This window comes from Haliotis asinina, chromosome 1, assembly GCF_037392515.1.
Source record: "Haliotis asinina isolate JCU_RB_2024 chromosome 1, JCU_Hal_asi_v2, whole genome shotgun sequence".
In the NCBI taxonomy this organism is placed as follows: domain Eukaryota; kingdom Metazoa; phylum Mollusca; class Gastropoda; order Lepetellida; family Haliotidae; genus Haliotis; species Haliotis asinina.
In genome coordinates, this window is record NC_090280.1 from 62,664,540 (window position 1) to 62,690,020 (window position 25,481).

The 25,481-nt window shown below is 45.0% G+C and overlaps 11 non-coding genes across 11 annotated transcripts; all 11 read right to left on the minus strand.

Annotated features, from left to right (window-relative positions):
- Positions 1 to 2,285: 2,285 nt before the first annotated feature.
- Positions 2,286 to 2,358, minus strand: Trnaf-gaa (transfer RNA phenylalanine (anticodon GAA)). The gene has a single exon. It is a non-coding gene; the product is annotated as a tRNA-Phe (tRNA).
- A 1,638-nt stretch (positions 2,359 to 3,996) lies between these two features.
- On the minus strand, positions 3,997 to 4,069 carry Trnaf-gaa (transfer RNA phenylalanine (anticodon GAA)). Its single transcript has one exon. It is a non-coding gene; the product is annotated as a tRNA-Phe (tRNA).
- Positions 4,070 to 4,424: 355 nt separating this feature from the next.
- Positions 4,425 to 4,497, minus strand: Trnaf-gaa (transfer RNA phenylalanine (anticodon GAA)). The gene has a single exon. It is a non-coding gene; the product is annotated as a tRNA-Phe (tRNA).
- A 2,829-nt stretch (positions 4,498 to 7,326) lies between these two features.
- On the minus strand, positions 7,327 to 7,399 carry Trnaf-gaa (transfer RNA phenylalanine (anticodon GAA)). Its single transcript has one exon. It is a non-coding gene; the product is annotated as a tRNA-Phe (tRNA).
- Positions 7,400 to 7,754: 355 nt separating this feature from the next.
- On the minus strand, positions 7,755 to 7,827 carry Trnaf-gaa (transfer RNA phenylalanine (anticodon GAA)). Its single transcript has one exon. It is a non-coding gene; the product is annotated as a tRNA-Phe (tRNA).
- Positions 7,828 to 8,182: 355 nt separating this feature from the next.
- Positions 8,183 to 8,255, minus strand: Trnaf-gaa (transfer RNA phenylalanine (anticodon GAA)). The gene has a single exon. It is a non-coding gene; the product is annotated as a tRNA-Phe (tRNA).
- Positions 8,256 to 9,038: 783 nt separating this feature from the next.
- Positions 9,039 to 9,111, minus strand: Trnaf-gaa (transfer RNA phenylalanine (anticodon GAA)). The gene has a single exon. It is a non-coding gene; the product is annotated as a tRNA-Phe (tRNA).
- Positions 9,112 to 9,466: 355 nt separating this feature from the next.
- On the minus strand, positions 9,467 to 9,539 carry Trnaf-gaa (transfer RNA phenylalanine (anticodon GAA)). The gene has a single exon. It is a non-coding gene; the product is annotated as a tRNA-Phe (tRNA).
- Positions 9,540 to 9,894: 355 nt separating this feature from the next.
- On the minus strand, positions 9,895 to 9,967 carry Trnaf-gaa (transfer RNA phenylalanine (anticodon GAA)). The gene has a single exon. It is a non-coding gene; the product is annotated as a tRNA-Phe (tRNA).
- Positions 9,968 to 10,322: 355 nt separating this feature from the next.
- On the minus strand, positions 10,323 to 10,395 carry Trnaf-gaa (transfer RNA phenylalanine (anticodon GAA)). The gene has a single exon. It is a non-coding gene; the product is annotated as a tRNA-Phe (tRNA).
- A 355-nt stretch (positions 10,396 to 10,750) lies between these two features.
- On the minus strand, positions 10,751 to 10,823 carry Trnaf-gaa (transfer RNA phenylalanine (anticodon GAA)). Its single transcript has one exon. It is a non-coding gene; the product is annotated as a tRNA-Phe (tRNA).
- Between the last annotated feature and the right edge of the window lie 14,658 nt (positions 10,824 to 25,481).

Genomic DNA, 25,481 nt, shown 5'->3' on the forward strand with positions numbered 1-25,481 from the left:
CACTATAGCAGCCCACATGCTATCGAGTAAACCGGCCATGCAAAACGTGAAATTGCAGTTGGTGTCTGAATTCGAAGGCGTGGTTAAGATACTAGAGAGTCTACCGGCAAACTCAACACTGTTCATCAAAGTCTACCTAGGGGAACCATCGGGGAATGATGTCGAGATCGTGAAGGGGATCAAACTCGGGTGGGTGAAACGACACCAGTTTCAAGTTTGCAACGTTTACGTGCGGGTGGGTGTCGACTCCAAGACCAGTCTGCAGGGGGTCAACGTGATCGTAGAAAACAAGATATCACTAATCAATATCTTCCTGCCTGACAACATACACTTCATGGGTATAAAGTTAACCCCTGAATTATTATCAGAAAACCAGTTGGAAATTATATCATAATAGTATAATAATGACTAATCATCATCCCAACACTACACTTAACGACCTGGGAGATACAGAGGGATTCGATCAGCCTGGTGAGGAAGATGAATTCTACATCCTACACTTCAAAGACAACGTGTACAGACGAGTGTCGTTATCAAACTTAAAAGAGCCTAGATGGTTGATCAACTTAACATTAGCCTCACCTTATATCACACTAAAAGAAGATAATCTTATCACTAAGATTAGAAACAACGGTGACTGGATCGGGGAGTTCATTCCGGATGGTGGTGTAGCAGTCATAGTAGGGTTTGGTAATATAAAAAATAGGTTAAGGTCTGTTGGGTCAATCAATAAATTAACATTTAACACTAATATACCTTTCCCGGGCAGTATTGAGCTATCATACTACCCTTTAACAATCATCATAGAAGTCTTCTTTACGAGTGATGGCACCATGAGAGTAACCCAAATTTTACCCGGGTTGATAATAAGATGGGATTACAAACACGAAGGTCAATATTGCCGTATTATTATACAACGAGGATACCAACCGGAACCTATAAAACACTTAACAAGCCTCAGTGGGGTTTCTATTGAAATAATAGGAGAGACTATTAAACTCTCACCTATTACCCTGACTATTGGTATAAACCTTCTAAGCCTTAAATACATTAAGAGAAAGTTAACTGAAACCCAATTAAAATATCTTTCATAATATATATTATAGGATGGGTCTGTACCCAGTCGTAGAGGAAGTAGCTAAGACGCTGGAAACCGTAGATGGGTTCCGCTTGAGGCAGTTATGTGATATGAAACGTCAACTAGAACAAGACCGTGACACGCGGAAAGCACTATGTAAAAAATACAATAGAGCTTTCAATATCGTGGATGGGGCTGACACTACCCTTATGGCAACCAGCATGGGACTAGGGGCGGCAGGCGTTGGGTTGTTAACCACCATCGTGGCTGCACCTATAGTGTTAGGTATTGAAATAACGGCTGGGGTGACAGGGTTGGTAGGGTTGGCGCTTAAGTTAGTATCACGCAGACTTAATCGTAAGGCATTGAAACATGACGAGATCAGGGTTCTGGCCGAAGCAAAGCTGAACACAGTGAGTGAGCGAATTTCCACGGCACTCTCTGACAGTAAGATCTCAGAAGAGGAGTTTCGTTCAATCCTATCTGAACTCACAAAATATAACGGAATGAAACAAGATATTCGATCCAAGTCTCGTAAGTCTGCTATCAGCGAGGACGAGAAAAAAAAGTACATAGAACAGGGGATACAAAAAGCCCAGCAAGCCTTTATTATGAACACCAAAGAGATCGTAGGCGGTTCACGTTAAACTGTTTCATTGATATAAACATAACATAGGGGCGATAGCCGTAAGCGAGCCACCGATCCTATATGGTCAGTCAAAACTTACAACATAGATAAAGTGGATATGTACTACTTGAGGGATGGGCCGGGAAGGGGATTTGTAAGAGAAGAATTATTGATCGTACCGTACGGCACAGTGTTACCGCCTGCCAAGTCACGGTAAACGTGATGGCGTGGCTTTGTAGTAGGGGCAATAATAGCAAGAGCTAATAGTCCCACCAAAGCCTCATTTAGTAAATGAGGCTTTTTAGAGGGGTTTTTGAAAAGTGTTTTCGGACTATCATTCCCTATACTACTCCAGTCATTCGTCAGACAGGACAAGTCAAAAGTGACAGGGAAGTTTCAACTACATTTCCATGAACGTCTAGAATCTCCACTGAAAAGGGGCTCATGAATATATTCTCAAGTAAAATAGTTTGCATATGCTCCGGCAGGTGGATGACTTTTGACAAGTGGTCAGAGATGAATAAATCCCTAGACTGACTACCCAAAAAATATGGTCAGCCGCCAGAGTCCTGCACTCTGTGCCGGAACCCGGGATTGAACCGGGGGCCTTTAGATCTTCAGTCTAACGCTCTCCCAACTGAGCTATTCCGGCCGACGAGCAAACCTGTCGTTTCAAACGAACTGCATACAGAGCCAGCCAATTGTCTTGTGTCCAAATGAAGGCTGTGTTTTCATTTGAAATTGCTTTGCAGACCACTGAACGTATATTCTTGTGTTGACCAGTCATTCGTCAGACAGGACAAGTCAAAAGTGACAGGGAAGTTTCAACTACATTTCCATGAACGTCTAGAATCTCCACTGAAAAGGGGCTCATGAATATATTCTCATGTAAAATAGTTTGCATATGCTCCGGCAGGTGGATGACTTTTGACAAGTGGTCAGAGATGAATAAATTCCTAGACTGACTACCCAAAAAATATGGTCAGCCGCCAGAGTCCTGCACTCTGTGCCGGAACCCAGGATTGAACCGGGGGCCTTTAGATCTTCAGTCTAACGCTCTCCCAACTGAGCTATTCCGGCCGACGAGCAAACCTGTCGTTTCAAACGAACTGTATATAGAGCCAGCCAATTGTCTTGTGTCCAAATGAAGGCTGTGTTTTCATTTGAAATTGCTTTGCAGACCACTGAACGTATGTTCTTGTGTTGACCAGTCATTCGTCAGACAGGACAAGTCAAAAGTGACAGGGAAGTTTCAACTACATTTCCATGAACGTCTAGAATCTCCACTGAAAAGGGGCTCATGAATATATTCTCATGTAAAATAGTTTGCATATGCTCCGGCAGGTGGATGACTTTTGACAAGTGGTCAGAGATGAATAAATCCCTAGACTGACTACCCAAAAAATAGGGTCAGCCGCCAGAGTCCTGCACTCTGTGCCGGAACCCGGGATTGAACCGGGGGCTTTAGATCTTCAGTCTAACGCTCTCCCAACTGAGCTATTCCGGCCGACGAACAAACCTGTCGTTTCAAACGAACTGTATATAGAGCCAGCCAATTGTCTTGTGTCCAAATGAAGGCTGTGTTTTCATTTGAAATTGCTTTGCAGACCACTGAACGTATATTCTTGTGCTGACCAGTCATTCGTCAGACAGGACAAGTCAAAAGTGACAGGGAAGTTTCAACTACATTTCCATGAACGTCTAGAATCTCCACTGAAAAGGGGCTCATGAATATATTCTCAAGTAAAATAGTTTGCATATGCTCCGGCAGGTGGATGACTTTTGACAAGTGGTCAGAGATGAATAAATTCCTAGACTGACTACCCAAAAAATATGGTCAGCCGCCAGAGTCCTGCACTCTGTGCCGGAACCCAGGATTGAACCGGGGGCCTTTAGATCTTCAGTCTAACGCTCTCCCAACTGAGCTATTCCGGCCGACGAGCAAACCTGTCGTTTCAAACGAACTGTATATAGAGCCAGCCAATTGTCTTGTGTCCAAATGAAGGCTGTGTTTTCATTTGAAATTGCTTTGCAGACCACTGAACGTATATTCTTGTGTTGACCAGTCATTCGTCAGACAGGACAAGTCAAAAGTGACAGGGAAGTTTCAACTACATTTCCATGAACGTCTAGAATCTCCACTGAAAAGGGGCTCATGAATATATTCTCATGTAAAATAGTTTGCATATGCTCCGGCAGGTGGATGACTTTTGACAAGTGGTCAGAGATGAATAAATTCCTAGACTGACTACCCAAAAAATATGGTCAGCCGCCAGAGTCCTGCACTCTGTGCCGGAACCCGGGATTGAACCGGGGGCCTTTAGATCTTCAGTCTAACGCTCTCCCAACTGAGCTATTCCGGCCGACGAGCAAACCTGTCGTTTCAAACGAACTGTATATAGAGCCAGCCAATTGTCTTGTGTCCAAATGAAGGCTGTGTTTTCATTTGAAATTGCTTTGCAGACCACTGAACGTATATTCTTGTGCTGACCAGTCATTCGTCAGACAGGACAAGTCAAAAGTGACAGGGAAGTTTCAACTACATTTCCATGAACGTCTAGAATCTCCACTGAAAAGGGGCTCATGAATATATTCTCAAGTAAAATAGTTTGCATATGCTCCGGCAGGTGGATGACTTTTGACAAGTGGTCAGAGATGAATAAATCCCTAGACTGACTACCCAAAAAATATGGTCAGCCGCCAGAGTCCTGCACTCTGTGCCGGAACCCGGGATTGAACCGGGGGCCTTTAGATCTTCAGTCTAACGCTCTCCCAACTGAGCTATTCCGGCCGACGAGCAAACCTGTCGTTTCAAACGAACTGCATACAGAGCCAGCCAATTGTCTTGTGTCCAAATGAAGGCTGTGTTTTCATTTGAAATTGCTTTGCAGACCACTGAACGTATATTCTTGTGTTGACCAGTCATTCGTCAGACAGGACAAGTCAAAAGTGACAGGGAAGTTTCAACTACATTTCCATGAACGTCTAGAATCTCCACTGAAAAGGGGCTCATGAATATATTCTCATGTAAAATAGTTTGCATATGCTCCGGCAGGTGGATGACTTTTGACAAGTGGTCAGAGATGAATAAATTCCTAGACTGACTACCCAAAAAATATGGTCAGCCGCCAGAGTCCTGCACTCTGTGCCGGAACCCGGGATTGAACCGGGGGCCTTTAGATCTTCAGTCTAACGCTCTCCCAACTGAGCGATTCCGGCCGACGAGCAAACCTGTCGTTTCAAACGAACTGTATATAGAGCCAGCCAATTGTCTTGTGTCCAAATGAAGGCTGTGTTTTCATTTGAAATTGCTTTGCAGACCACTGAACGTATATTCTTGTGCTGACCAGTCATTCGTCAGACAGGACAAGTCAAAAGTGACAGGGAAGTTTCAACTACATTTCCATGAACGTCTAGAATCTCCACTGAAAAGGGGCTCATGAATATATTCTCAAGTAAAATATACACCTGGAAATTAATCAAGCAACACCCCAATTTTTTCTATTGGAGCAACTTTGAAGTGTTCTGACAATCAAAATATGCCGGGTTGATATAGTTTGACACTTTTTTATTCAACAGACGATCTCTGACAAACAACTTAAAGGGAAAAAGTATCAAGACTTTGCTTTATTGCAACGAAATCCAAATTCTTAAAACTGTCTTAAATTCATGAAAAAATGGACACAATTTACTATTCATCCACAGACGTTGTTGTCAGGTGTATTAACACAAATGTCACATGGAAAGAAAGAACAGTCATCTGAGAGTCTGCACACCGACTTTCATCAATATCTAGTGTGTCCTCCCTGCGCACGCACCACCGATTCCAGACGCCTCCTCATTCCTTGGATGAGTCTCCGGATCTGATTCTGGGGGATCCTGTTCCACTCCTCATGCAGGGCAGCCGTCAATTCGTTGAGATTATGGACTGGTGGGTCTCTCTGCCTCACACGACGGCCAATAAAGTCCCACAAATGTTCAATGGGGTTGAGGTCAGGGCTCATGGCAGGCCATGGAATTCTGTCAATTGCATTTTGCCGCAAAAAATCATTTACAGCATGCGCCCTGTGAGGTCTAGCATTGTCGTCCATAAATATGGGTCTCGTTGCCAGAGGATGGTTCTCAAAATGAGGTACCACAGCCCTGTCAAGAACCTCCTGTTGGTAACGAACACCGTTAAGGTTGCCACGGATGGTAATGATATCCAACTTGCAGTTCATGGAAATGCACCCCCATACCATAACGGAACCTCCCCCAAAGGCCACAGTCTCCTGGATGTTCCGTGGAGCCATTGCTGTGTTCCTCTGCCTCCAGACCCGAGTACGACCGTCCACCATGTGCAGCAAGAACCGGCTCTCATCTGAGAAATGGACCTTCCTCCAAGAGGCAATGTTCCAGTGCAAACGGTCATTACACCAGGCCAGTCGGGCTGCCTTATGGGCTGGAGACAGTCTGGGTCGCTTGATTGGCCTCCTTGCCCGGTATCCTGCAGCTTTCAGACGATTCCGAACAGTCCTGTTCGAGATGGGTCTCCCTGGAAGCCACTCCTGTCTCAACCGAGAGCTCGAGTCGAAGGACCTGCGCCGTACAAGTCTCAGTAAAGCTCTGTCCTCCCGGACTGTGGTCTTCCTGGGTCTTCCTGGTCTAGGCAGGTCTTTAACTTCATTAGTGGCCCGGTATTTTTTCAAAAGTTTTGAAATTATGGAATGATGTCGTCCGATTTGAGTCCCGATTTGTCTTAGAGACATACCAGCATTCCTCATGCCGATTATTTGCCAACGAGTGGCCTCTGATAATTTCCTACGTGCCATGACATTGAAATGAATGAAAAACCGAATGCAATCGACAACCTGCGCTTGTAAACACCCCAGGGAAAAAGTGCATTTTTCGAAAGTTGAGGTTAAAGCAATGCACGTGCGCTGTGCAAGCTTCACGCGCGTCATATCAACCCATGAAAAGCTCATGCTGTATGTCAATACATCAAAATTGAATAATCAATCATCAAAATTACTTCGTTAAACTTTGTTAAGTTTTTATGTGTCTTTGAATTTGGTGTTGCTTAATTAATTTCCATATGTATAGTTTGCATATGCTCCGGCAGGTGGATGACTTTTGACAAGTGGTCAGAGATGAATAAATTCCTAGACTGACTACCCAAAAAATATGGTCAGCCGCCAGAGTCCTGCACTCTGTGCCGGAACCCAGGATTGAACCGGGGGCCTTTAGATCTTCAGTCTAACGCTCTCCCAACTGAGCTATTCCGGCCGACGAGCAAACCTGTCGTTTCAAACGAACTGTATATAGAGCCAGCCAATTGTCTTGTGTCCAAATGAAGGCTGTGTTTTCATTTGAAATTGCTTTGCAGACCACTGAACGTATATTCTTGTGTTGACCAGTCATTCGTCAGACAGGACAAGTCAAAAGTGACAGGGAAGTTTCAACTACATTTCCATGAACGTCTAGAATCTCCACTGAAAAGGGGCTCATGAATATATTCTCATGTAAAATAGTTTGCATATGCTCCGGCAGGTGGAGGACTTTTGACAAGTGGTCAGAGATGAATAAATTCCTAGACTGACTACCCAAAAAATATGGTCAGCCGCCAGAGTCCTGCACTCTGTGCCGGAACCCGGGATTGAACCGGGGGCCTTTAGATCTTCAGTCTAACGCTCTCCCAACTGAGCTATTCCGGCCGACGAGCAAACCTGTCGTTTCAAACGAACTGCATACAGAGCCAGACAATTGTCTTGTGTCCAAATGAAGGCTGTGTTTTCATTTGAAATTGCTTTGCAGACCACTGAACGTATATTCTTGTGTTGACCAGTCATTCGTCAGACAGGACAAGTCAAAAGTGACAGGGAAGTTTCAACTACATTTCCATGAACGTCTAGAATCTCCACTGAAAAGGGGCTCATGAATATATTCTCATGTAAAATAGTTTGCATATGCTCCGGCAGGTGGATGACTTTTGACAAGTGGTCAGAGATGAATAAATCCCTAGACTGACTACCCAAAAAATATGGTCAGCCGCCAGAGTCCTGCACTCTGTGCCGGAACCCGGGATTGAACCGGGGGCCTTTAGATCTTCAGTCTAACGCTCTCCCAACTGAGCTATTCCGGCCGACGAGCAAACCTGTCGTTTCAAACGAACTGTATATAGAGCCAGCCAATTGTCTTGTGTCCAAATGAAGGCTGTGTTTTCATTTGAAATTGCTTTGCAGACCACTGAACGTATATTCTTGTGCTGACCAGTCATTCGTCAGACAGGACAAGTCAAAAGTGACAGGGAAGTTTCAACTACATTTCCATGAACGTCTAGAATCTCCACTGAAAAGGGGCTCATGAATATATTCTCAAGTAAAATAGTTTGCATATGCTCCGGCAGGTGGATGACTTTTGACAAGTGGTCAGAGATGAATAAATCCATACACTGACTACCCAAAAAATATGGTCAGCCGCCAGAGTCCTGCACTCTGTGCCGGAACCCGGGATTGAACCGGGGGCCTTTAGATCTTCAGTCTAACGCTCTCCCAACTGAGCTATTCCGGCCGACGAGCAAACCTGTCGTTTCAAACGAACTGTATATAGAGCCAGCCAATTGTCTTGTGTCCAAATGAAGGCTGTGTTTTCATTTGAAATTGCTTTGCAGACCACTGAACGTATATTCTTGTGTTGACCAGTCATTCGTCAGACAGGACAAGTCAAAAGTGACAGGGAAGTTTCAACTACATTTCCATGAACGTCTAGAATCTCCACTGAAAAGGGGCTCATGAATATATTCTCATGTAAAATAGTTTGCATATGCTCCGGCAGGTGGATGACTTTTGACAAGTGGTCAGAGATGAATAAATTCCTAGACTGACTACCCAAAAAATATGGTCAGCCGCCAGAGTCCTGCACTCTGTGCCGGAACCCGGGATTGAACCGGGGGCCTTTAGATCTTCAGTCTAACGCTCTCCCAACTGAGCGATTCCGGCCGACGAGCAAACCTGTCGTTTCAAACGAACTGTATATAGAGCCAGCCAATTGTCTTGTGTCCAAATGAAGGCTGTGTTTTCATTTGAAATTGCTTTGCAGACCACTGAACGTATATTCTTGTGTTGACCAGTCATTCGTCAGACAGGACAAGTCAAAAGTGACAGGGAAGTTTCAACTACATTTCCATGAACGTCTAGAATCTCCACTGAAAAGGGGCTCATGAATATATTCTCATGTAAAATAGTTTGCATATGCTCCGGCAGGTGGATGACTTTTGACAAGTGGTCAGAGATGAATAAATTCCTAGACTGACTACCCAAAAAATATGGTCAGCCGCCAGAGTCCTGCACTCTGTGCCGGAACCCGGGATTGAACCGGGGGCCTTTAGATCTTCAGTCTAACGCTCTCCCAACTGAGCTATTCCGGCCGACGAGCAAACCTGTCGTTTCAAACGAACTGCATACAGAGCCAGCCAATTGTCTTGTGTCCAAATGAAGGCTGTGTTTTCATTTGAAATTGCTTTGCAGACCACTGAACGTATATTCTTGTGTTGACCAGTCATTCGTCAGACAGGACAAGTCAAAAGTGACAGGGAAGTTTCAACTACATTTCCATGAACGTCTAGAATCTCCACTGAAAAGGGGCTCATGAATATATTCTCATGTAAAATAGTTTGCATATGCTCCGGCAGGTGGATGACTTTTGACAAGTGGTCAGAGATGAATAAATTCCTAGACTGACTACCCAAAAAATATGGTCAGCCGCCAGAGTCCTGCACTCTGTGCCGGAACCCGGGATTGAACCGGGGGCCTTTAGATCTTCAGTCTAACGCTCTCCCAACTGAGCTATTCCGGCCGACGAGCAAACCTGTCGTTTCAAACGAACTGTATATAGAGCCAGCCAATTGTCTTGTGTCCAAATGAAGGCTGTGTTTTCATTTGAAATTGCTTTGCAGACCACTGAACGTATATTCTTGTGCTGACCAGTCATTCGTCAGACAGGACAAGTCAAAAGTGACAGGGAAGTTTCAACTACATTTCCATGAACGTCTAGAATCTCCACTGAAAAGGGGCTCATGAATATATTCTCAAGTAAAATAGTTTGCATATGCTCCGGCAGGTGGATGACTTTTGACAAGTGGTCAGAGATGAATAAATCCCTAGACTGACTACCCAAAAAATATGGTCAGCCGCCAGAGTCCTGCACTCTGTGCCGGAACCCGGGATTGAACCGGGGGCCTTTAGATCTTCAGTCTAACGCTCTCCCAACTGAGCTATTCCGGCCGACGAGCAAACCTGTCGTTTCAAACGAACTGCATACAGAGCCAGCCAATTGTCTTGTGTCCAAATGAAGGCTGTGTTTTCATTTGAAATTGCTTTGCAGACCACTGAACGTATATTCTTGTGTTGACCAGTCATTCGTCAGACAGGACAAGTCAAAAGTGACAGGGAAGTTTCAACTACATTTCCATGAACGTCTAGAATCTCCACTGAAAAGGGGCTCATGAATATATTCTCATGTAAAATAGTTTGCATATGCTCCGGCAGGTGGATGACTTTTGACAAGTGGTCAGAGATGAATAAATCCCTAGACTGACTACCCAAAAAATATGGTCAGCCGCCAGAGTCCTGCACTCTGTGCCGGAACCCGGGATTGAACCGGGGGCCTTTAGATCTTCAGTCTAACGCTCTCCCAACTGAGCTATTCCGGCCGACGAGCAAACCTGTCGTTTCAAACGAACTGTATACAGAGCCAGACAATTGTCTTGTGTCCAAATGAAGGCTGTGTTTTCATTTGAAATTGCTTTGCAGACCACTGAACGTATATTCTTGTGTTGACCAGTCATTCGTCAGACAGGACAAGTCAAAAGTGACAGGGAAGTTTCAACTACATTTCCATGAACGTCTAGAATCTCCACTGAAAAGGGGCTCATGAATATATTCTCATGTAAAATAGTTTGCATATGCTCCGGCAGGTGGATGACTTTTGACAAGTGGTCAGAGATGAATAAATCCCTAGACTGACTACCCAAAAAATATGGTCAGCCGCCAGAGTCCTGCACTCTGTGCCGGAACCCGGGATTGAACCGGGGGCCTTTAGATCTTCAGTCTAACGCTCTCCCAACTGAGCTATTCCGGCCGACGAGCAAACCTGTCGTTTCAAACGAACTGTATATAGAGCCAGCCAATTGTCTTGTGTCCAAATGAAGGCTGTGTTTTCATTTGAAATTGCTTTGCAGACCACTGAACGTATATTCTTGTGCTGACCAGTCATTCGTCAGACAGGACAAGTCAAAAGTGACAGGGAAGTTTCAACTACATTTCCATGAACGTCTAGAATCTCCACTGAAAAGGGGCTCATGAATATATTCTCAAGTAAAATAGTTTGCATATGCTCCGGCAGGTGGATGACTTTTGACAAGTGGTCAGAGATGAATAAATCCATACACTGACTACCCAAAAAATATGGTCAGCCGCCAGAGTCCTGCACTCTGTGCCGGAACCCGGGATTGAACCGGGGGCCTTTAGATCTTCAGTCTAACGCTCTCCCAACTGAGCTATTCCGGCCGACGAGCAAACCTGTCGTTTCAAACGAACTGTATATAGAGCCAGCCAATTGTCTTGTGTCCAAATGAAGGCTGTGTTTTCATTTGAAATTGCTTTGCAGACCACTGAACGTATATTCTTGTGTTGACCAGTCATTCGTCAGACAGGACAAGTCAAAAGTGACAGGGAAGTTTCAACTACATTTCCATGAACGTCTAGAATCTCCACTGAAAAGGGGCTCATGAATATATTCTCATGTAAAATAGTTTGCATATGCTCCGGCAGGTGGATGACTTTTGACAAGTGGTCAGAGATGAATAAATTCCTAGACTGACTACCCAAAAAATATGGTCAGCCGCCAGAGTCCTGCACTCTGTGCCGGAACCCGGGATTGAACCGGGGGCCTTTAGATCTTCAGTCTAACGCTCTCCCAACTGAGCGATTCCGGCCGACGAGCAAACCTGTCGTTTCAAACGAACTGTATATAGAGCCAGCCAATTGTCTTGTGTCCAAATGAAGGCTGTGTTTTCATTTGAAATTGCTTTGCAGACCACTGAACGTATATTCTTGTGCTGACCAGTCATTCGTCAGACAGGACAAGTCAAAAGTGACAGGGAAGTTTCAACTACATTTCCATGAACGTCTAGAATCTCCACTGAAAAGGGGCTCATGAATATATTCTCATGTAAAATAGTTTGCATATGCTCCGGCAGGTGGATGACTTTTGACAAGTGGTCAGAGATGAATAAATTCCTAGACTGACTACCCAAAAAATATGGTCAGCCGCCAGAGTCCTGCACTCTGTGCCGGAACCCGGGATTGAACCGGGGGCCTTTAGATCTTCAGTCTAACGCTCTCCCAACTGAGCTATTCCGGCCGACGAGCAAACCTGTCGTTTCAAACGAACTGCATACAGAGCCAGCCAATTGTCTTGTGTCCAAATGAAGGCTGTGTTTTCATTTGAAATTGCTTTGCAGACCACTGAACGTATATTCTTGTGTTGACCAGTCATTCGTCAGACAGGACAAGTCAAAAGTGACAGGGAAGTTTCAACTACATTTCCATGAACGTCTAGAATCTCCACTGAAAAGGGGCTCATGAATATATTCTCATGTAAAATAGTTTGCATATGCTCCGGCAGGTGGATGACTTTTGACAAGTGGTCAGAGATGAATAAATTCCTAGACTGACTACCCAAAAAATAGGGTCAGCCGCCAGAGTCCTGCACTCTGTGCCGGAACCCGGGATTGAACCGGGGGCCTTTAGATCTTCAGTCTAACGCTCTCCCAACTGAGCTATTCCGGCCGACGAGCAAACCTGTCGTTTCAAACGAACTGTATATAGAGCCAGCCAATTGTCTTGTGTCCAAATGAAGGCTGTGTTTTCATTTGAAATTGCTTTGCAGACCACTGAACGTATATTCTTGTGCTGACCAGTCATTCGTCAGACAGGACAAGTCAAAAGTGACAGGGAAGTTTCAACTACATTTCCATGAACGTCTAGAATCTCCACTGAAAAGGGGCTCATGAATATATTCTCAAGTAAAATAGTTTGCATATGCTCCGGCAGGTGGATGACTTTTGACAAGTGGTCAGAGATGAATAAATCCCTAGACTGACTACCCAAAAAATATGGTCAGCCGCCAGAGTCCTGCACTCTGTGCCGGAACCCGGGATTGAACCGGGGGCCTTTAGATCTTCAGTCTAACGCTCTCCCAACTGAGCTATTCCGGCCGACGAGCAAACCTGTCGTTTCAAACGAACTGCATACAGAGCCAGCCAATTGTCTTGTGTCCAAATGAAGGCTGTGTTTTCATTTGAAATTGCTTTGCAGACCACTGAACGTATATTCTTGTGTTGACCAGTCATTCGTCAGACAGGACAAGTCAAAAGTGACAGGGAAGTTTCAACTACATTTCCATGAACGTCTAGAATCTCCACTGAAAAGGGGCTCATGAATATATTCTCATGTAAAATAGTTTGCATATGCTCCGGCAGGTGGATGACTTTTGACAAGTGGTCAGAGATGAATAAATCCCTAGACTGACTACCCAAAAAATATGGTCAGCCGCCAGAGTCCTGCACTCTGTGCCGGAACCCGGGATTGAACCGGGGGCCTTTAGATCTTCAGTCTAACGCTCTCCCAACTGAGCTATTCCGGCCGACGAGCAAACCTGTCGTTTCAAACGAACTGTATATAGAGCCAGCCAATTGTCTTGTGTCCAAATGAAGGCTGTGTTTTCATTTGAAATTGCTTTGCAGACCACTGAACGTATATTCTTGTGTTGACCAGTCATTCGTCAGACAGGACAAGTCAAAAGTGACAGGGAAGTTTCAACTACATTTCCATGAACGTCTAGAATCTCCACTGAAAAGGGGCTCATGAATATATTCTCATGTAAAATAGTTTGCATATGCTCCGGCAGGTGGAGGACTTTTGACAAGTGGTCAGAGATGAATAAATTCCTAGACTGACTACCCAAAAAATATGGTCAGCCGCCAGAGTCCTGCACTCTGTGCCGGAACCCGGGATTGAACCGGGGGCCTTTAGATCTTCAGTCTAACGCTCTCCCAACTGAGCTATTCCGGCCGACGAGCAAACCTGTCGTTTCAAACGAACTGCATACAGAGCCAGCCAATTGTCTTGTGTCCAAATGAAGGCTGTGTTTTCATTTGAAATTGCTTTGCAGACCACTGAACGTATATTCTTGTGCTGACCAGTCATTCGTCAGACAGGACAAGTCAAAAGTGACAGGGAAGTTTCAACTACATTTCCATGAACGTCTAGAATCTCCACTGAAAAGGGGCTCATGAATATATTCTCATGTAAAATAGTTTGCATATGCTCCGGCAGGTGGATGACTTTTGACAAGTGGTCAGAGATGAATAAATCCCTAGACTGACTACCCAAAAAATATGGTCAGCCGCCAGAGTCCTGCACTCTGTGCCGGAACCCGGGATTGAACCGGGGGCCTTTAGATCTTCAGTCTAACGCTCTCCCAACTGAGCGATTCCGGCCGACGAGCAAACCTGTCGTTTCAAACGAACTGTATATAGAGCCAGCCAATTGTCTTGTGTCCAAATGAAGGCTGTGTTTTCATTTGAAATTGCTTTGCAGACCACTGAACGTATATTCTTGTGTTGACCAGTCATTCGTCAGACAGGACAAGTCAAAAGTGACAGGGAAGTTTCAACTACATTTCCATGAACGTCTAGAATCTCCACTGAAAAGGGGCTCATGAATATATTCTCATGTAAAATAGTTTGCATATGCTCCGGCAGGTGGATGACTTTTGACAAGTGGTCAGAGATGAATAAATTCCTAGACTGACTACCCAAAAAATATGGTCAGCCGCCAGAGTCCTGCACTCTGTGCCGGAACCCGGGATTGAACCGGGGGCCTTTAGATCTTCAGTCTAACGCTCTCCCAACTGAGCTATTCCGGCCGACGAGCAAACCTGTCGTTTCAAACGAACTGCATACAGAGCCAGCCAATTGTCTTGTGTCCAAATGAAGGCTGTGTTTTCATTTGAAATTGCTTTGCAGACCACTGAACGTATATTCTTGTGTTGACCAGTCATTCGTCAGACAGGACAAGTCAAAAGTGACAGGGAAGTTTCAACTACATTTCCATGAACGTCTAGAATCTCCACTGAAAAGGGGCTCATGAATATATTCTCATGTAAAATAGTTTGCATATGCTCCGGCAGGTGGATGACTTTTGACAAGTGGTCAGAGATGAATAAATTCCTAGACTGACTACCCAAAAAATAGGGTCAGCCGCCAGAGTCCTGCACTCTGTGCCGGAACCCGGGATTGAACCGGGGGCCTTTAGATCTTCAGTCTAACGCTCTCCCAACTGAGCTATTCCGGCCGACGAGCAAACCTGTCGTTTCAAACGAACTGTATATAGAGCCAGCCAATTGTCTTGTGTCCAAATGAAGGCTGTGTTTTCATTTGAAATTGCTTTGCAGACCACTGAACGTATATTCTTGTGCTGACCAGTCATTCGTCAGACAGGACAAGTCAAAAGTGACAGGGAAGTTTCAACTACATTTCCATGAACGTCTAGAATCTCCACTGAAAAGGGGCTCATGAATATATTCTCAAGTAAAATAGTTTGCATATGCTCCGGCAGGTGGATGACTTTTGACAAGTGGTCAGAGATGAATAAATCCCTAGACTGACTACCCAAAAAATATGGTCAGCCGCCAGAGTCCTGCACTCTGTGCCGGAACCCGGGATTGAACCGGGGGCCTTTAGATCTTCAGTCTAACGCTCTCCCAACTGAGCTATTCCGGCCGACGAGCAAACCTGTCGTTTCAAACGAACTGCATACAGAGCCAGCCAATTGTCTTGTGTCCAAATGAAGGCTGTGTTTTCATTTGAAATTGCTTTGCAGACCACTGAACGTATATTCTTGTGTTGACCAGTCATTCGTCAGACAGGACAAGTCAAAAGTGACAGGGAAGTTTCAACTACATTTCCATGAACGTCTAGAATCTCCACTGAAAAGGGGCTCATGAATATATTCTCATGTAAAATAGTTTGCATATGCTCCGGCAGGTGGATGACTTTTGACAAGTGGTCAGAGATGAATAAATCCCTAGACTGACTACCCAAAAAATATGGTCAGCCGCCAGAGTCCTGCACTCTGTGCCGGAACCCGGGATTGAACCGGGGGCCTTTAGATCTTCAGTCTAACGCTCTCCCAACTGAGCTATTCCGGCCGACGAGCAAACCTGTCGTTTCAAACGAACTGTATATAGAGCCAGCCAATTGTCTTGTGTCCAAATGAAGGCTGTGTTTTCATTTGAAATTGCTTTGCAGACCACTGAACGTATATTCTTGTGTTGACCAGTCATTCGTCAGACAGGACAAGTCAAAAGTGACAGGGAAGTTTCAACTACATTTCCATGAACGTCTAGAATCTCCACTGAAAAGGGGCTCATGAATATATTCTCATGTAAAATAGTTTGCATATGCTCCGGCAGGTGGAGGACTTTTGACAAGTGGTCAGAGATGAATAAATTCCTAGACTGACTACCCAAAAAATATGGTCAGCCGCCAGAGTCCTGCACTCTGTGCCGGAACCCGGGATTGAACCGGGGGCCTTTAGATCTTCAGTCTAACGCTCTCCCAACTGAGCTATTCCGGCCGACGAGCAAACCTGTCGTTTCAAACGAACTGCATACAGAGCCAGACAATTGTCTTGTGTCCAAATGAAGGCTGTGTTTTCATTTGAAATTGCTTTGCAGACCACTGAACGTATATTCTTGTGCTGACCAGTCATTCGTCAGACAGGACAAGTCAAAAGTGACAGGGAAGTTTCAACTACATTTCCATGAACGTCTAGAATCTCCACTGAAAAGGGGCTCATGAATATATTCTCATGTAAAATAGTTTGCATATGCTCCGGCAGGTGGATGACTTTTGACAAGTGGTCAGAGATGAATAAATCCCTAGACTGACTACCCAAAAAATATGGTCAGCCGCCAGAGTCCTGCACTCTGTGCCGGAACCCGGGATTGAACCGGGGGCCTTTAGATCTTCAGTCTAACGCTCTCCCAACTGAGCTATTCCGGCCGACGAGCAAACCTGTCGTTTCAAACGAACTGTATATAGAGCCAGCCAATTGTCTTGTGTCCAAATGAAGGCTGTGTTTTCATTTGAAATTGCTTTGCAGACCACTGAACGTATATTCTTGTGCTGACCAGTCATTCGTCAGACAGGACAAGTCAAAAGTGACAGGGAAGTTTCAACTACATTTCCATGAACGTCTAGAATCTCCACTGAAAAGGGGCTCATGAATATATTCTCATGTAAAATAGTTTGCATATGCTCCGGCAGGTGGATGACTTTTGACAAGTGGTCAGAGATGAATAAATCCCTAGACTAACTACCCAAAAAATATGGTCAGCCGCCAGAGTCCTGCACTCTGTGCCGGAACCCGGGATTGAACCGGGGGCCTTTAGATCTTCAGTCTAACGCTCTCCCAACTGAGCTATTCCGGCCGACGAGCAAACCTGTCGTTTCAAACGAACTGTATATAGAGCCAGCCAATTGTCTTGTGTCCAAATGAAGGCTGTGTTTTCATTTGAAATTGCTTTGCAGACCACTGAACGTATATTCTTGTGTTGACCAGTCATTCGTCAGACAGGACAAGTCAAAAGTGACAGGGAAGTTTCAACTACATTTCCATGAACGTCTAGAATCTCCACTGAAAAGGGGCTCATGAATATATTCTCATGTAAAATAGTTTGCATATGCTCCGGCAGGTGGATGACTTTTGACAAGTGGTCAGAGATGAATAAATTCCTAGACTGACTACCCAAAAAATATGGTCAGCCGCCAGAGTCCTGCACTCTGTGCCGGAACCCGGGATTGAACCGGGGGCCTTTAGATCTTCAGTCTAACGCTCTCCCAACTGAGCTATTCCGGCCGACGAGCAAACCTGTCGTTTCAAACGAACTGCATACAGAGCCAGACAATTGTCTTGTGTCCAAATGAAGGCTGTGTTTTCATTTGAAATTGCTTTGCAGACCACTGAACGTATATTCTTGTGCTGACCAGTCATTCGTCAGACAGGACAAGTCAAAAGTGACAGGGAAGTTTCAACTACATTTCCATGAACGTCTAGAATCTCCACTGAAAAGGGGCTCATGAATATATTCTCATGTAAAATAGTTTGCATATGCTCCGGCAGGTGGATGACTTTTGACAAGTGGTCAGAGATGAATAAATCCCTAGACTGACTACCCAAAAAATATGGTCAGCCGCCAGAGTCCTGCACTCTGTGCCGGAACCCGGGATTGAACCGGGGGCCTTTAGATCTTCAGTCTAACGCTCTCCCAACTGAGCTATTCCGGCCGACGAGCAAACCTGTCGTTTCAAACGAACTGTATATAGAGCCAGCCAATTGTCTTGTGTCCAAATGAAGGCTGTGTTTTCATTTGAAATTGCTTTGCAGACCACTGAACGTATATTCTTGTGCTGACCAGTCATTCGTCAGACAGGACAAGTCAAAAGTGACAGGGAAGTTTCAACTACATTTCCATGAACGTCTAGAATCTCCACTGAAAAGGGGCTCATGAATATATTCTCAAGTAAAATAGTTTGCATATGCTCCGGCAGGTGGATGACTTTTGACAAGTGGTCAGAGATGAATAAATCCATACACTGACTACCCAAAAAATATGGTCAGCCGCCAGAGTCCTGCACTCTGTGCCGGAACCCGGGATTGAACCGGGGGCCTTTAGATCTTCAGTCTAACGCTCTCCCAACTGAGCGATTCCGGCCGACGAGCAAACCTGTCGTTTCAAACGAACTGTATATAGAGCCAGCCAATTGTCTTGTGTCCAAATGAAGGCTGTGTTTTCATTTGAAATTGCTTTGCAGACCACTGAACGTATATTCTTGTGCTGACCAGTCATTCGTCAGACAGGACAAGTCAAAAGTGACAGGGAAGTTTCAACTACATTTCCATGAACGTCTAGAATCTCCACTGAAAAGGGGCTCATGAATATATTCTCAAGTAAAATAGTTTGCATATGCTCCGGCAGGTGGATGACTTTTGACAAGTGGTCAGAGATGAATAAATCCATAGACTGACTACCCAAAAAATATGGTCAGCCGCCAGAGTCCTGCACTCTGTGCCGGAACCCGGGATTGAACCGGGGGCCTTTAGATCTTCAGTCTAACGCTCTCCCAACTGAGCTATTCCGGCCGACGAGCAAACCTGTCGTTTCAAACGAACTGTATATAGAGCCAGCCAATTGTCTTGTGTCCAAATGAAGGCTGTGTTTTCATTTGAAATTGCTTTGCAGACCACTGAACGTATATTCTTGTGTTGACCAGTCATTCGTCAGACAGGACAAGTCAAAAGTGACAGGGAAGTTTCAACTACATTTCCATGAACGTCTAGAATCTCCATTGAAAAGGGGCTCATGAATATATTCTCATGTAAAATAGTTTGCATATGCTCCGGCAGGTGGATGACTTTTGACAAGTGGTCAGAGATGAATAAATTCCTAGACTGACTACCCAAAAAATATGGTCAGCCGCCAGAGTCCTGCACTCTGTGCCGGAACCCGGGATTGAACCGGGGGCCTTTAGATCTTCAGTCTAACGCTCTCCCAACTGAGCTATTCCGGCCGACGAGCAAACCTGTCGTTTCAAACGAACTGCATACAGAGCCAGCCAATTGTCTTGTGTCCAAATGAAGGCTGTGTTTTCATTTGAAATTGCTTTGCAGACCACTGAACGTATATTCTTGTGCTGACCAGTCATTCGTCAGACAGGACAAGTCAAAAGTGACAGGGAAGTTTCAACTACATTTCCATGAACGTCTAGAATCTCCACTGAAAAGGGGCTCATGAATATATTCTCATGTAAAATAGTTTGCATATGCTCCGGCAGGTGGATGACTTTTGACAAGTGGTCAGAGATGAATAAATTCCTAGACTGACTACCCAAAAAATAGGGTCAGCCGCCAGAGTCCTGCACTCTGTGCCGGAACCCGGGATTGAACCGGGGGCCTTTAGATCTTCAGTCTAACGCTCTCCCAACTGAGCTATTCCGGCCGACGAGCAAACCTGTCGTTTCAAACGAACTGTATATAGAGCCAGCCAATTGTCTTGTGTCCAAATGAAGGCTGTGTTTTCATTTGAAATTGCTTTGCAGACCACTGAACGTATATTCTTGTGCTGACCAGTCATTCGTCAGACAGGACAAGTCAAAAGTGACAGGGAAGTTTCAACTACATTTCCATGAACGTCTAGAATCTCCACTGAAAAGGGGCTCATGAATATATTCTCAAGTAAAATAGTTTGCATATGCTCCGGCAGGTGGATGACTTTTGACAAGTGGTCAGAGATGAATAAATTCCTAGACTGACTACCCAAAAAATATGGTCAGCCGCCAGAGTCCTGCACTCTGTGCCGGAACCCGGGATTGAACCGGGGGCCTTTAGATCTTCAGTCTAACGCTCTCCCAACTGAGCTATTCCGGCCGACGAGCAAACCTGTCGTTTCAAACGAACTGCATACAGAGCCAGCCAATTGTCTTGTGTCCAAATGAAGGCTGTGTTTTCATTTGAAATTGCTTTGCAGACCACTGAACGTATATTCTTGTGTTGACCAGTCATTCGTCAGACAGGACAAGTCAAAAGTGACAGGGAAGTTTCAACTACATTTCCATGAACGTCTAGAATCTCCACTGAAAAGGGGCTCATGAATATATTCTCAAGTAAAATAGTTTGCATATGCTCCGGCAGGTGGATGACTTTTGACAAGTGGTCAGAGATGAATAAATCCCTAGACTGACTACCCAAAAATATGGTCAGCCGCCAGAGTCCTGCACTCTGTGCCGGAACCCGGGATTGAACCGGGGGCCTTTAGATCTTCAGTCTAACGCTCTCCCAACTGAGCTATTCCGGCCGACGAGCAAACCTGTCGTTTCAAACGAACTGCATACAGAGCCAGCCAATTGTCTTGTGTCCAAATGAAGGCTGTGTTTTCATTTGAAATTGCTTTGCAGACCACTGAACGTATATTCTTGTGTTGACCAGTCATTCGTCAGACAGGACAAGTCAAAAGTGACAGGGAAGTTTCAACTACATTTCCATGAACGTCTAGAATCTCCACTGAAAAGGGGCTCATGAATATATTCTCATGTAAAATAGTTTGCATATGCTCCGGCAGGTGGATGACTTTTGACAAGTGGTCAGAGATGAATAAATTCCTAGACTGACTACCCAAAAAATATGGTCAGCCGCCAGAGTCCTGCACTCTGTGCCGGAACCCGGGATTGAACCGGGGGCCTTTAGATCTTCAGTCTAACGCTCTCCCAACTGAGCTATTCCGGCCGACGAGCAAACCTGTCGTTTCAAACGAACTGTATATAGAGCCAGCCAATTGTCTTGTGTCCAAATGAAGGCTGTGTTTTCATTTGAAATTGCTTTGCAGACCACTGAACGTATATTCTTGTGCTGACCAGTCATTCGTCAGACAGGACAAGTCAAAAGTGACAGGGAAGTTTCAACTACATTTCCATGAACGTCTAGAATCTCCACTGAAAAGGGGCTCATGAATATATTCTCAAGTAAAATAGTTTGCATATGCTCCGGCAGGTGGATGACTTTTGACAAGTGGTCAGAGATGAATAAATCCCTAGACTGACTACCCAAAAAATATGGTCAGCCGCCAGAGTCCTGCACTCTGTGCCGGAACCCGGGATTGAACCGGGGGCCTTTAGATCTTCAGTCTAACGCTCTCCCAACTGAGCTATTCCGGCCGACGAGCAAACCTGTCGTTTCAAACGAACTGCATACAGAGCCAGCCAATTGTCTTGTGTCCAAATGAAGGCTGTGTTTTCATTTGAAATTGCTTTGCAGACCACTGAACGTATATTCTTGTGTTGACCAGTCATTCGTCAGACAGGACAAGTCAAAAGTGACAGGGAAGTTTCAACTACATTTCCATGAACGTCTAGAATCTCCACTGAAAAGGGGCTCATGAATATATTCTCATGTAAAATAGTTTGCATATGCTCCGGCAGGTGGATGACTTTTGACAAGTGGTCAGAGATGAATAAATTCCTAGACTGACTACCCAAAAAATATGGTCAGCCGCCAGAGTCCTGCACTCTGTGCCGGAACCCGGGATTGAACCGGGGGCCTTTAGATCTTCAGTCTAACGCTCTCCCAACTGAGCTATTCCGGCCGACGAGCAAACCTGTCGTTTCAAACGAACTGTATATAGAGCCAGCCAATTGTCTTGTGTCCAAATGAAGGCTGTGTTTTCATTTGAAATTGCTTTGCAGACCACTGAACGTATATTCTTGTGTTGACCAGTCATTCGTCAGACAGGACAAGTCAAAAGTGACAGGGAAGTTTCAACTACATTTCCATGAACGTCTAGAATCTCCACTGAAAAGGGGCTCATGAATATATTCTCATGTAAAATAGTTTGCATATGCTCCGGCAGGTGGATGACTTTTGACAAGTGGTCAGAGATGAATAAATCCCTAGACTGACTACCCAAAAAATATGGTCAGCCGCCAGAGTCCTGCACTCTGTGCCGGAACCCGGGATTGAACCGGGGGCCTTTAGATCTTCAGTCTAACGCTCTCCCAACTGAGCTATTCCGGCCGACGAGCAATCCTGTCGTTTCAAACGAACTGTATATAGAGCCAGCCAATTGTCTTGTGTCCAAATGAAGGCTGTGTTTTCATTTGAAATTGCTTTGCAGACCACTGAACGTATATTCTTGTGTTGACCAGTCATTCGTCAGACAGGACAAGTCAAAAGTGACAGGGAAGTTTCAACTACATTTCCATGAACGTCTAGAATCTCCACTGAAAAGGGGCTCATGAATATATTCTCAAGTAAAATAGTTTGCATATGCTCCGGCAGGTGGATGACTTTTGACAAGTGGTCAGAGATGAATAAATCCCTAGACTGACTACCCAAAAAATATGGTCAGCCGCCAGAGTCCTGCACTCTGTGCCGGAACCCGGGATTGAACCGGGGGCCTTTAGATCTTCAGTCTAACGCTCTCCCAACTGAGCTATTCCGGCCGACGAGCAAACCTGTCGTTTCAAACGAACTGCATACAGAGCCAGCCAATTGTCTTGTGTCCAAATGAAGGCTGTGTTTTCATTTGAAATTGCTTTGCAGACCACTGAACGTATATTCTTGTGTTGACCAGTCATTCGTCAGACAGGACAAGTCAAAAGTGACAGGGAAGTTTCAACTACATTTCCATGAACGTCTAGAATCTCCACTGAAAAGGGGCTCATGAATATATTCTCATGTAAAATAGTTTGCATATGCTCCGGCAGGTGGATGACTTTTGACAAGTGGTCAGAGATGAATAAATTCCTAGACTGACTACCCAAAAAATATGGTCAGCCGCCAGAGTCCTGCACTCTGTGCCGGAACCCGGGATTGAACCGGGGGCCTTTAGATCTTCAGTCTAACGCTCTCCCAACTGAGCTATTCCGGCCGACGAGCAAACCTGTCGTTTCAAACGAACTGTATATAGAGCCAGCCAATTGTCTTGTGTCCAAATGAAGGCTGTGTTTTCATTTGAAATTGCTTTGCAGACCACTGAACGTATATTCTTGTGTTGACCAGTCATTCGTCAGACAGGACAAGTCAAAAGTGACAGGGAAGTTTCAACTACATTTCCATGAACGTCTAGAATCTCCACTGAAAAGGGGCTCATGAATATATTCTCATGTAAAATAGTTTGCATATGCTCCGGCAGGTGGATGACTTTTGACAAGTGGTCAGAGATGAATAAATCCCTAGACTGACTACCCAAAAAATATGGTCAGCCGCCAGAGTCCTGCACTCTGTGCCGGAACCCGGGATTGAACCGGGGGCCTTTAGATCTTCAGTCTAACGCTCTCCCAACTGAGCTATTCCGGCCGACGAGCAATCCTGTCGTTTCAAACGAACTGTATATAGAGCCAGCCAATTGTCTTGTGTCCAAATGAAGGCTGTGTTTTCATTTGAAATTGCTTTGCAGACCACTGAACGTATATTCTTGTGCTGACCAGTCATTCGTCAGACAGGACAAGTCAAAAGTGACAGGGAAGTTTCAACTACATTTCCATGAACGTCTAGAATCTCCACTGAAAAGGTGCTCATGAATATATTCTCAAGTAAAATAGTTTGCATATGCTCCGGCAGGTGGATGACTTTTGACAAGTGGTCAGAGATGAATAAATCCCTAGACTGACTACCCAAAAAATATGGTCAGCCGCCAGAGTCCTGCACTCTGTGCCGGAACCCGGGATTGAACCGGGGGCCTTTAGATCTTCAGTCTAACGCTCTCCCAACTGAGCTATTCCGGCCGACGAGCAAACCTGTCGTTTCAAACGAACTGCATACAGAGCCAGCCAATTGTCTTGTGTCCAAATGAAGGCTGTGTTTTCATTTGAAATTGCTTTGCAGACCACTGAACGTATATTCTTGTGTTGACCAGTCATTCGTCAGACAGGACAAGTCAAAAGTGACAGGGAAGTTTCAACTACATTTCCATGAACGTCTAGAATCTCCACTGAAAAGGGGCTCATGAATATATTCTCATGTAAAATAGTTTGCATATGCTCCGGCAGGTGGATGACTTTTGACAAGTGGTCAGAGATGAATAAATTCCTAGACTGACTACCCAAAAAATATGGTCAGCCGCCAGAGTCCTGCACTCTGTGCCGGAACCCGGGATTGAACCGGGGGCCTTTAGATCTTCAGTCTAACGCTCTCCCAACTGAGCTATTCCGGCCGACGAGCAAACCTGTCGTTTCAAACGAACTGTATATAGAGCCAGCCAATTGTCTTGTGTCCAAATGAAGGCTGTGTTTTCATTTGAAATTGCTTTGCAGACCACTGAACGTATATTCTTGTGTTGACCAGTCATTCGTCAGACAGGACAAGTCAAAAGTGACAGGGAAGTTTCAACTACATTTCCATGAACGTCTAGAATCTCCACTGAAAAGGGGCTCATGAATATATTCTCATGTAAAATAGTTTGCATATGCTCCGGCAGGTGGATGACTTTTGACAAGTGGTCAGAGATGAATAAATCCCTAGACTGACTACCCAAAAAATATGGTCAGCCGCCAGAGTCCTGCACTCTGTGCCGGAACCCGGGATTGAACCGGGGGCCTTTAGATCTTCAGTCTAACGCTCTCCCAACTGAGCTATTCCGGCCGACGAGCAAACCTGTCGTTTCAAACGAACTGTATATAGAGCCAGCCAATTGTCTTGTGTCCAAATGAAGGCTGTGTTTTCATTTGAAATTGCTTTGCAGACCACTGAACGTATATTCTTGTGTTGACCAGTCATTCGTCAGACAGGACAAGTCAAAAGTGACAGGGAAGTTTCAACTACATTTCCATGAACGTCTAGAATCTCCACTGAAAAGGGGCTCATGAATATATTCTCATGTAAAATAGTTTGCATATGCTCCGGCAGGTGGATGACTTTTGACAAGTGGTCAGAGATGAATAAATTCCTAGACTGACTACCCAAAAAATATGGTCAGCCGCCAGAGTCCTGCACTCTGTGCCGGAACCCGGGATTGAACCGGGGGCCTTTAGATCTTCAGTCTAACGCTCTCCCAACTGAGCTATTCCGGCCGACGAGCAAACCTGTCGTTTCAAACGAACTGCATACAGAGCCAGCCAATTGTCTTGTGTCCAAATGAAGGCTGTGTTTTCATTTGAAATTGCTTTGCAGACCACTG